This window comes from Pelophylax lessonae (genome assembly GCF_965119305.1).
Source record: "Pelophylax lessonae genome assembly, chromosome: 12".
NCBI classification, from domain to species: domain Eukaryota; kingdom Metazoa; phylum Chordata; class Amphibia; order Anura; family Ranidae; genus Pelophylax; species Pelophylax lessonae.
The window spans coordinates 35,198,737-35,211,734 of NC_138779.1; positions in this window are offsets into that span (position 1 = coordinate 35,198,737).

Sequence of the window (12,998 nt, forward strand, 5' to 3'; positions counted from 1 at the left end):
GAATAGACATTTGCCAAGCTCAAGATCATTGCTGAGTGGTTGTCAGCTCCTGTGATCCATGACCAGACCCTGCTTGCTGTTCCTTCTGTAGTTCACCTGGTCATCTGATCTTGATCCCTCTGTTACCTGACATCTGGCTTGTTATCTGACTACACATCTTGCGTATCTTTTGTGAACTGTTAACTGCCCATGTAATACTGATACCAGCTTGGCTACTGTTTATCCTCTTGTCTCCTGAAGCTACATCTCCGCTGCCCAGTTGCTGTCAGCTTTTGCTCACCTAACCGCAGTTCTCTCCTCTGTATCTGCAAGTTCCTGTGACAACATCTGACACAAGTTCCTACTCCACATCTTCCAATGGCCAGGACCTACCACTAGCACCTCTGCCATTCCATGTCCTGTAACACCTTATTGTTGGGGTAAAAAAAGGACAGAATGTATAAGGGAGAGCCCTCTCATCTGCTCAGCCTCTACCAGGTACATGACTCTATTGGAAACTGGCTTGGAACTATACTACATACTTTACACCTTTTGTATTACAGGAAATATAGTGTTTCATTTTTTATTCTCTTCTTGTTATAGTTGATATGAATGACTCACTTTTCCCCTTATTCACTTCTTTAAGAGTGCACTCTGCACCCCTATGACACTTAAATTAACCGAAAATTTGGTGAAAAGCACCTATCTCCTGCGCTCAGAGTAGTGTGATCCTCTATCCACCTCAGCCACAATCATGCAGCTGCTGGGAACTTTCGACTCGGCATCACTGGATAACTTCGGCCTTGCAGCCCCTTATAAGACCTGGGTAGTCTAAGACCACTGAAAACGAAAAACAAACACAAGGGTGCCCCGGCCTAGTGCATTATCCTCTAAAAAAGGTTTATTCAAATAAAAGGTATAAAAATACTCACAAACAAGTATTAAAAGTGAAAGCATATCTACTAATTACGTTGTCATCAGCATCAAGATCAAAGGCTGTATCGTCCCCTGAAGCTGGAAAAGCTTACGCGTTTTGAGGCTTAGCCTCTTCCTCAGAGCTCTGTGTTTGTTTTTCATTTTCAGACACTTAAATTAAGCCTTGTCTATCAAGGAAAGTATATCTTTCTCGTTATTTATTGGGTTTGTTACAGTATCAGCTAATATATTTCTCAACCTTGGTGCTTTACTGTAAACAATAGTTTATACAAATTGAAGACGCCCACCCGATAAATGTGTATAGAAATCTATCAAAATAGCTGCTGCCTCTCTATGTGTAGTGCACACAATAAACAATCAAAAAACAAATAAAGTAAGGCACTGTTATGTAACAAAAAACAATCTGAATGAAAAATACATAACGTGAATTGTAGTCTAGTGAAAACTGGAAAAATAATTTGTGTATACAGTATAAAACACCACAAAACTTCAATGTTATAACCAGGGCTTTTTTTCAGCAGGAACGTGGGGAAACGCAGTTCCGGCACCTCCAGAACTACATGTACTGTATGTAATGGCAAGGAGTGCTGGGATGTGCTTGAGGGTCGGGGAAACCATTGTTGCTGCAGGGGACCTATTTTTGTGGAGGAAGAGGGTCTATTGTTGCTAGGGAGGTTTTCTGTTGCTCATGGGGAATCTATTGTGGCTGAGGGGGTCTTATGTTACTGGGGGGGTGGTCAATCGTTGCTGGGAGGGATCTACTGTTGCTGACTGCTGGAGGGTCTATTGTAACAAATGCCATACAAAATACTTGCCACCACAAAATGATACTTGGTTCTGTATTCTCTAAAAGGGGTGGTACTAGGAGGTGGGTAAGGGGTGGAACAAATGAATGGTGCTCGGAGGTGGGTAGGGGCGGAGTCAAGGGGTGACTCGAAAGGGAGGAGTTCCTGCACCCATTCTCTGAGGAAAAAAAGCCCTGGTTATAACTACAGGTATTAAAAAATGTATATGTCAAGAGATAATATTATAATAAGTCCACTGCCTATAAGTGGCAAATTAGCTATGAAGCGTGACAGTCACTATAACCACAACCAGTGTTGTGTGTTGTTGTGCTCCTCTTCTCATTAATTCAGTACTCCACCATGTGCAAAAAAATAAAAAATTGTGCTCGCAAGAGTCCCTAGGTCCCAGGGACCCCTATTGTCTTAAATGTATACAAGCACCAGAGACTCCAAAAAATCTTCCACAGTAACCGCTCTCCACCTTAGCAAATGTCCTCCCCTCAGACAGCAGATGGTACATAGCAAAAAGTCAAAAAACAAGGTGATCGTGCAACACCGTTTATTTAAAAATTAAAAAGCAACTCTGCAGTAGTATGCTAACATTTAAAAGTGCTCAGGCCGGCCTGCACTGTACCCCTCGGCCATCAAACCCAGAAGGTAAACCGGCTCTATCTCCCCGCTGGCTATGGTCTAACGGCCCGCGTACGTTCCACCGATGTGCAGGAAGTCAATGAGGGGGAACGTATAAACTTGACATGGGACAGGTAACAGAGGAGTAAATACAATGGAACGATATATAAAAATATATTATACCATGTTTATTATGTAGTTGCATTGGTAATGGCAGCTACATACATGTATATATAAGAATATAGATCATTGGGTTCCTAAGTGTACATAAAGGGGATATTTGGGACTTTGCATGAGGCAATTGACAATAAATGAATCAAAATACAACATGTTTATTACATAATTACATAAGTAATAACAACAACATACATGTGTAGATACAAATATTATAATTTATATATGTACATGGATAAGGGACACTTCATATAAATAAAACATAAAGTACCTCCGCAGCACACTCCAGTACCAAATATATCAATAGGTAAACCATAAATTTCGATATTATATGTAATACAGTAAAGATGACAAGAATTAAACTGTAAATATGATATAAAAACATAGCTGCATTTTGAAAAACTCTACGCGTTTCATGGTAAATAACCTCTTCCTCAGGAGCAGAAACCGCGTTGTATCTATAAATACATATAAGTACTGATATAAGCTTGTATAGTGACCCAACCATCAAAGAGCAAATTATATAGAAAAGGACGGGACTAGCCAGACTGGAACATAGAAAATAGGAAAGAAAAGATGTGCAGGAAGTGACGTCAATGGTTATCCATGGCCAGGGCTGCTGTTAGAAATCACAGGGCCCGGACAGCCTACCTAGCAGGGTCCCCCCCCCCCCCAATTTACCAAGACAATATTTTCACTAAAAATCATTATTAGCAAACACAAACATAACAGAGAGCCTGTGTGAATTAGCCCTTTTTGATTGTTTTTTACATTTAAAAAAAAAGTTATAATTTTTTTTTAAATGTTAAAAATATTTACAATTATTTTATTTTACAATTTTTTTAAATTATTTATTACAATGTTTAATTATTATTATTTTTTTTTTTTTATACATTGTTATTTTTTTTTCAGGACAGGGAAGCCTGCAGCACTGTGGGGGGGGGGGGGGTGCACAGAGAAAGAGGGCACTCAAGAAGGGGGGGATCAGAAGTAGAAAGGACAGGGGGGGGGGGGATCGGTGTCGGAAAAGCAATTACAGGAACAATGTCCTGTGTCAATGTCCTGTGTCTAAAAGCTGGCGGGGGGGGGGGGAGAAACTGGCTTTCATCTGCTGCAGAGAGCCGCACAGGGCTTCCTTCTGTAACTGCCCCTCTGCCCAGCCGCACCGTACTGTTGGGGCCCCCCTGTGTGCCCAGGCCCCCTGCAAGAGGACTGGTGGTCCCCCCTATCATCGGCCCTGTCCACGTCCTTCAAGCAGCAACCAGATCTCAATGCATTTCACCTATAGAGGCATCATCAGGAAATCCTGATGATTTCTTGAAATATACATTTTTTAATACCTGTAGTTATAACACTGAAGTTTTGTGGTGTTTTATATACACACATTTTTTTTCCAGTTTTCATTAGACTACAATTCACATTATGTATTTTTTATTCAGATTGTTTTTTGTTATATAACAGCGCCTTACTTTATACGTTTTTTGATTTACTATAAACAATGTTCGGTTTATTTGGAACCAAAAGGCCCTAATATTTTTACACCAGTAAAATGAGCCAATGCTTCCTAATGATTTTCTCAAACTGCTTATATTGAGCAATAAAATCTGTAATGAAACTAAAGTCTTCACATCTTTCCACAGTTTCATTTTTATTATGTCTTTTATCCTATTTTATGAATTTCACTCTTTAAAATTCCTGTGTTATGTCTTTTATTCAAGCCTTTCTCAACCAGGGTTCCATGGAACCCTAGGGCTCCTCTAGAAGTTGCCACGGGTTCCTTAAACAATTAGCAATCTCTGGCACCCAAATAACAACTGTCACCAATGATCTCGTTAGCTATCTGTAAGGGGAGCACTCTGATTGACCACCAATGTAAGGAGCATTCTTCTTAGTGACCACCAAACTAAGGAGCATTCTTCACAATGGCCACCAATGTAAGGAGCAATCCTCTTATTGACAACCAAGGAAAGTGGTATTCTTCTCAGTGACCACCAATGTAAGGAGCATTCTTCTCATTGACCACCAAACTAATGAGCATTCTTCCCAATGACGACCAATTTAAGGAGCTTTCTTCGCACTGACCACCAATGTAAGGAGCTTTCTTCGCACTGACCACCAATGTAAGGAGCTTTCTTCCCACTGACCACCAATGTAAGGAGCTTTCTTCCCACTGACCACCAATGTAAGGAGCTTTCTTCCCACTGACCACCAATGTAAGGAGCTTTCTTCTCACTGGCCACCAGGCAAAGGAGTATTCTTCTCAGTGACCACCAATGTATCGGTCATTCCTCCCAATGACCATCAATGTATGAAGCATTCTTACTCAACAACACATCTCTAGAAATATTGCACCTCCTCCAGTCCCCCCCTTTTTATGGGATAAAATCAAAAGTGCTTTCGTGTCCATACCCACCTATTTTGATGTCCCACCTCAACTTTCTGAGTTCTTCCTTTATACACGTTCATCTCCTTGAGTTTTGAGTTGCAGCTTTTTGGATACGTTTTTGGCACTCTACCTGTTCAAAACTACATAGCCGCAAAAAGATTTTCTCTACAAATTTTTGTTATTACTACGTTTGTATTTTTTTAATTCTTAACTTGGAACGTACGTATTTATGACTACGATGTATCTGTACTCCTTTGTCTTTTCTTTTACTCAATAAACCTTATGGAATAAAAAAAAAAAAAAAAAAAAAGAAACATTCTTTTCATTAATCACCAAGGGAAGGAATATTCTTCCCATTGACTACCAATGTAAGGAGCATTCTTCCCACTGACCACGACACTATCGTACCATGAAATGTAGATATTATGACTATTAGCAGGAGTTTCCCGATACCTGAAAATGTCATCAAGGGTTCCTCCATGTTAGAAGGGTTAAGAGAGGCTGCCTCTATTTTTCAGTATGTTAGTTTGTTTGATAATCTTCTTCTAATGTACATTTTCTTTTGATACATACAAACAGACTCCTCAGGATATTGGATAGCCACTTGGAGTAAAGACATGGATGAGCGAGTTTGGGGTGGAGGAACTTGACTGGCCTGCACAGAATCCTGACCTCAACCCAACAGAACACCTTTGGGATGAATTAGAGCGCGACGAGCCAGGCCTTCTCTCTAACATCAGTGTCAGACCTCACAAATGCGTTTCTGGAAGTCTGGTCAAACATTCCCATAGACACACTCCTAAACCTTGTGGATAGCCTTCCCAGAAGAGTTGAAGTTATTATAGTAGCTGCAAAAGGTGGGCCAACTCAATATTGAACTCTATGGACTAAGACTGGGATGGCATTAAAGCGGAGTTCCACCTAAAACCAAAAAAAATACATAAAAATACCCCCGGGACAGTCAAGGCTAGTGCATTCCACAATGGATATCCTCTGAACTGTCCTGGGTTGCACTTACCTGCAAGAAGAAATACTTACCTTGAAAATGTCTTCTCCAGCGCTGCCTTCTCAGGTGTGGGCAGCTTGAAGCCAGCGCGATCCTCTTCTGCATCCTCTTCCGTCCTCTTCGGTCCCACGATGCACTGCATCGGCCCCACCGTCACTTCCGGGGCTGCAGCGTCATCCCTGCACAGTTTCTGGGCATGCCCAGAATCTGTTTAGCAAGGTATGACAGCGCCTGCACCGGAACTGACATTGGGGCCGGTGCAGGCGCATTAATTCCTGGGAGCGATGACGTTCAGCTCCCAGGAATCATTGCAAACCAGGAAGTGGCGAATCGCCGTGGCCGCCGAGGGGAGAAAGAGGAAGTAAGGTAAGTATATTATCTTCTAAACAAGGTAAGTAAAAAAAAATAAAAATTGCAATTGTCCATTTGTTTTTCAGGTGACCCGGAGCAAGAAGATGGACGGAACTTTCATTTTAGGGTGGAACTCCGCTTTAAAGTTCAAGTGCATTTAAAGGCAGGCTTCCTAATACTTCTGAAAATTTTGTGTATATTGGCAAGGCTTGGTGAAAATTTAGCTTCCATAAGCGTCCCAGCATTCTCTAAGCAAAATTACCCTCCAAATGAAAAGAAATGTTATGTTCTAAACAGATTTTACACAAGCCACAATATAATTTTCTGCTTGATGTATGCCGCTATTCCTTTCCAGGGCTAATTTAACTGCTTTACTACCCTTATGTTGAATAGTTGTATATAGAGGAAGATACATCTGCTGTAAAAAATATAAATTCTGTTTTTTAGAATGAACTGCTTGGAAAAGTTGTAATATATGTTTCACGTCTCTGATATACACTTGGATAGATGTGACCAAGGATTGTAGAAGGAAATCTATGAATTCCCCAAGTCTAGCAATCCTGCTAACAATTGGTGTTCCAGGGGGATGTCATCTTTATTTTTGATAAATAATAAATTACTAGGATCTGATGAGCTGAGGGAGCCAAATAAGCAGACCCTTTCTTATTAAAAATACTTTCCCTTTCGCCTTTTTTAACAAATTATTTTAACCATATTATACACTGCCCGGTCAAAAAAAAAGGTCGCCACCAAAAAAAAAAAAAAAAAAAAATTCACACTTTAATTTTTAGTTCGACTGCCTTTAGCTTTGATTACGGCACGCATTCACTGTGGCATTGTTTCGATAAGCTTCTGCAATGTCACAAGTTTTTTTTTCGTCCAGTGTTGCATTCATTTTTTACCAAATGATGGGAGATTTGGACCATTGCGCAAAGTCTTCCCCAGCACATCCCAAAGATTCTCAATGGGGTTAAGTTCTGGACTCTGTGGTGGCCAATCCATGAGTGACAATGATGTCTCATGCTCCCTGAACCACTCTTTCACAATTTGAGTCCGGTGAATCCTGGCATTGTCATCTTGGAATATCCCCGTTCCATCAGGGAAGAAAAAATCCATTGCTGGAATAACCTGGTCATTCAGTATATTATATTCAGGTAGTCAGCTGACCTCATTCTTTGGGTACATGCAATAACTATCCAATAGTATACTTACTGCATGCTAAAGCCCCGTACACGCGTACTGATTGTCGACCGTAAATGTTCGGCCAGCGTCCGATCGGCCGATTGTCGGCTTGTTAGTATGATGCTTCCGACAACCGACTGCGACTTTTTGGCCGAACAAAATCTGGTCTGCATGCTATAAAATTTTTGTTGGCCATCACCAGAACGGCCAATTGTTCGTCAGTCAGTACAGATTTCGGCCGACAAAAGCCAGATGAGCAAGACTGGGCATGCTCAGAGAAGAAAAAACACACGGAAAGTTAACCATCACATGACATCACTTCTGAAGTTGGTTGCTGTTGGCCGAGAAAATTCGTGTGCAGTCTTGAGCACTTTTCAACCAACACGACAGCACTGGACAAAAGACGGCCGATCGTTCGGCCGACAATCCGTACGTGTGTACGACCTTTAGTTTAGTTAGTTGCTTAGTTAATTCCAGGTGGCAAATTTTTTTTTGGCTGGGCAGTGTATATGTACAGTATATATAGGGTCCTTCTATAAAACTGATTACGTGTTTCTGTTACTCCAAAGTCTTCCCATCTCTTTCTCATTGTCACTTTTGTCTAAAATTACAATTCTCCCACCAGCCAGATTCATGACCACGTGTGACCACATCTTTTCTCTTTTCCAAACTTTTCATACTTTATCTAATGTCTTCTATATCTTTTTCGTATTTTTATCTTTATATAACTAATCTTTTTCTATCATGTATTTAAAAAACCTACACGCGTTGATTACCACAGTTTTATTGGTAAATTTTGATTTATTGGTTAAACCAATGTTTATTATCATTAGAACTGTTACAAATAGAATTGGGACTAGTGTTGAGCGAACACGGACTGTATTATTCGTGTTCGTACCGAATAATTGGATTTTTTTTACCCGAACACGGACACGGACACTTTACTGTATGTTCGGGTAAAAATCCGTGTTCGGTCGTTTTATTTCCGGGTTTTGCATGCTTTGGCGCTCTTTTCATGGCGGGCTTTCAACAGCCAATCAACAATCGTTTAACTGGTGTGCCTTAAGCCATCCCAGCCATGCCTGCAAATGTCTTAGTAGCTGTGATTGGCCGTCTGAAGCATGTGACCAAGTCTTTATAAGTTCGAGGCAGCCGCCGCAGCAGCGTCATTCTGCTGCTTAGCTAAGGGACAGAGCACACATCAATGTGCTGGCTGCTGATTAGGGAAAGATAGGCAGGAAAAAACCATTTGTGTCCGGATAGAATTGAGGGACAGGTCGGAGTGTTTAGGCAGGGCGAGTTGTAGGCATTTTAGGGATAGAGTCTGCTGAATTATAGGGTCAGTGTCTTCTACAAACTACAATCGATATTGCTGTGTGGGGGGTGGGGTGAATCTGCACTCAATCCTGATCTACGATCTCTTCTCAATCCTGTTAGGGACAGAGTCTGCTGAATTTTAGGGAAACTGTGTTCTACAAACTACAATCGATATTGCTGTGTGGTGTGGGATTGGAGATAGGCAGGTGTCAGTGATCCACATCCATTTTTCTGTGTGTGAGCTGCAGTGAACACAATCTTTTTGGGCTGCAGTGAACACAATCTTTTTGGGCTGCAGTGAACACAATCTTTTTGGGCTGCAGTGAACACAATCTTTTTGGGCTGCAGTGAACACAATCTTTTTGGGGTGCAGTGAACAAAATCTTTTTGGGGTGCAGTGAACACAATCCTTTTTGGTGTGCAGTGAACACAATCTTTGTGGGGTGCAGTGAACAAAATCCTTTGTGGGGTGCAGTGAACACAATCTTTTTGGGGTGCAGTGAACACAATCTTTGTGGGGTGCAGTGAACACAATCTTTTTGGGGTGCAGTGAACACAATCTTTTTGGGGTGGAGTGAACAACATCCTTTTTGGGGTGCAGTGAACAAAATCCTTTTTGGGGTGCAGTGAACAAAATCATTTTTGGGGTGCAGTGAACACAATCTTTTTGGGGTGCAGTGAACACAATCTTTGTGGGGTGCAGTGAACACAATCTTTTTGGGGTGGAGTGAACAACATCCTTTTTGGGGTGCAGTGAACAACATCCTTTTTGGGGTGCAGTGAACACAATCTTTTTGGGGTGCAGTGAACACAATCTTTGTGGGGTACAGTGAACAGAATCTTTGTGGGGTGCAGTGAACACAATCTTTGGGGGGTACAGTGAACACAATCTTTTTGGGGTGCAGTGAACACAATCTTTGTGGGGTGCAGTGAACACAATCTTTTTGGGGTGGAGTGAACAAAATCATTTTTGGGGTGCAGTGAACAACATCCTTTTTGGGGTGCAGTGATCAAAATCCTTTTTGGGGTGCAGTGAACACAATCTTTTTGGGGTGCAGTGAACAAAATCCTTTGTGGGGTGCAGTGAACAGAATCTTTGTGGGGTGCAGTGAACACAATCTTTGGGGGGGTACAGTGAACACAATCTTTTTGGGGTGCAGTGAACACAATCTTTGTGGGGTACAGTGAACAGAATCTTTGTGGGGTGCAGTGAACACAATCTTTGGGGGGTACAGTGAACACAATCTTTTTGGGGTGCAGTGAACACAATCTTTGGGGGGTACAGTGAACACAATCTTTTTGGGGTGCAGTGAACACAATCTTTGGGGGGGTACAGTGAACACAATCTTTTTGGGGTGCAGTGAACAACATCCTTTTAGGGTGCAGTGAACACAATCTTTGTGGGGTGCAGTGAACAACATCCTTTTAGGGTGCAGTGAACACAATCTTTGTGGGGTACAGTGAACAGAATCTTTGTGGGGTGCAGTGAACACAATCTTTGGGGGGTACAGTGAACACAATCTTTGTGAGGTGCAGTGAACACAATCTTTGTGGGGTGCAGTGAACACAATCATTGTGGGGTGCAGTGAACTCAATCTTTGTGGGGTACAGTGAACACAATCTCATACTTCTGAAGATTTGAGGGTGCTGCCTGTTCCATACTCCCCCTACTCCTCATCTAGCCTTTTAGGGGTACAAACAATAGTAATTGGGGCCTAGTGTGGTTGTGTACGTGTGATATACATACACTTTTTTTGGATCATATTTTCTATTCCGCTATTTAATCAAAAACCTTTGGGGATCAGTTAAATTGGGGGATAGTCTGTGTTGGTACGTGTGAGAGAGATCCACCTTTCCAAGTTGTTGGGGTTCATCTCATACTTCTGAAGGTTTGAGGGTGCTGCCTGTTCCATACTCCCCCTACTCCTAGCCTTTTAGGGGTACAAACAATAGTAATTGGGGCCTAGTGTGGTTGTGTACGTGTGATATACATACACTTTTTTTGGATCATATTTTCTATTCCGCTATTTAATCAAAAACCTTTGGGGATCAGTTAAATTGGGGGATAGTCTGTGTTGGTACGTGTGAGAGAGATCCACCTTTCCAAGTTGTTGGGGTTCATCTCATACTTCTGAAGGTTTGAGGGTGCTGCCTGTTCCATACCCCCCCTACTCCTCATCTAGCCTTTTAGGGGTACAAACAATAGTAATTGGGGCCCAGTGTGGTTGTGTACGTGTGATATACATACACTTTTTTTGGATCATATTTTCTATTCCGCTATTTAATTTAACTGGGCCTCCATGCGAGACCTGTGTGCCTTGTTGCGCTGTTTTGAGTACTCCACCAACATGGCCAGTGGCAATGACGCCGTTCTCAGCTTAACTATCCCACTTCTATGCCTCCTTGAAAAAACAATTCGGGCGATGATGGAAGAGGATGTGGCACAGGATGAGGAGGAGGAGGAGGATGAAGAGGTAACATTTCCAAGGCTTTCAGGGCAGTCATTCGCAAGGGGCTCCGAGGGTGGGTTCCTGCACACGCAAACGCCAGGGACGCAATTGTCCAGCAGGGGCACAGTTCTGGAGGATGAGGAGGATGAGGAGGAGGAGGAGCTGGAGGAGGAGATGGAACCATGTTCACAGCAGGGTGGCACCCAGGCCAGCTCATGGCCATCACTGGTGCGTGGCTGGGGGGATACAGAGGACACGGACGATACACCTCCCACAGAGGACAGCCTTTCGTTGCCTCTGGGCAGCCTGGCACACATGAGCGATTACATGCTGCAGTGTCTCCACAACGACCGCCGAGTTGCCCACATTCTAACTTGTGCTGATTACTGGGTGGCCACGCTGCTGGATCCCCGTTACAAGGACAACGTACCGTCCTTAATTCACTCACTGGAGCGCGATCGCAAGATGCGCGAGTACAAGCGCACGCTGGTAGACGCCATGCTGCTGGCATTCCCATCTGACAGCGGGGCCACAGTGGAAGCACAAGGCAGAGGAGGAGGAGGAGGAGGTCGCCAACGCAACCAGGGCACCGCCAGCACCTCAGAAGGCAGGGTTAGCATGGCCGAAATGTGGAAAAGCTTTGTCAGCACGCCACAACAAACAGCAGCACCAGCAGCTCAGATGGAACGTCTTAGCAGGAGGCAGCATTTTACCAACATGGTGGAGCAGTATGTGTGCACACGCCTACATGTAGTGAATGACGGGTCTGCCCCCTTCAACTTCTGGGTCTCCAAATTGGGCACATGGCCTGAGCTTGCCCTTTACGCCTTGGAGGTGCTGGCGTGCCCTGCAGCCAGTGTATTATCTGAACGGGTATTTAGCACGGCTGGGGGCGTTATAACAGACAAGCGCAGCCGCCTGTCCAGAGACAATGTGGACAAGCTCACGTTCATTAAAATGAACCAGGCATGGATCCCACGGGACTTTTCCGTACCTTATGCAGAATAGCAATGGATACCGACCTTACCCACCCATTGTTCCATTTTTGCTCTTTCTCACTCTTTTGGGGTGTACCCTCATTTAAAATTTTTGAAAAGAAGCAGTGTTGGCTACCTCGTCCTCCTCCTCAGGGCCAGATTAATGTAGGGGCTATTGGAGCTGCAGCTCCAGGCCCCTACCTTTTATATAGGCCCCGGGTTGGCCATATTCACTGTTACCGCTCTTCTGTCACTTGTAAACACAGAAGTCTGGCTTCTATGCTCGCTTCCCCAGGCAGCACCCTCAGAACCTCCCCACACAGCGTGAAGGCCGGACAAGGAGGGACAGTTGGCGATGCATGGATGTGTTTATGGGCTTCAGAGACAGCATCCCATGTTGAATTAGGCATGCATGGCTGCACCCTTCCTCCTCTGGGTGCATGGCAAGGCACGGCCCTTAAGGCCCTTCAAAATCCTCAGCACCAAGCCCATGATGCTGTTAATCCGGCCCTGGTCCTCCTCCACCGCCGCTTCCACCTACACCTCCCATAGGTGTGCGCAGCCTATTGCATTAAGGTGTGCACCCCAAAGTTGAAATACACATGCATGTGTTTGCCAGCAGGGAGAGTAATGTATCGGGGCCATGTACCTGTAGGCAAGGAGAAATAGAGCAGAGCAGGTCCCAGGGAGATCTTTCCCATCTCCTCACTGGCAATGCTATGTGCCCTAGGTGATTAGGGTGTGCCCAGGCACACCCAGCACACCCTGTGCGCACGCCTATGTCACCGCCACATCCACCACCACCTCAACCTCCCTCCTACTCCA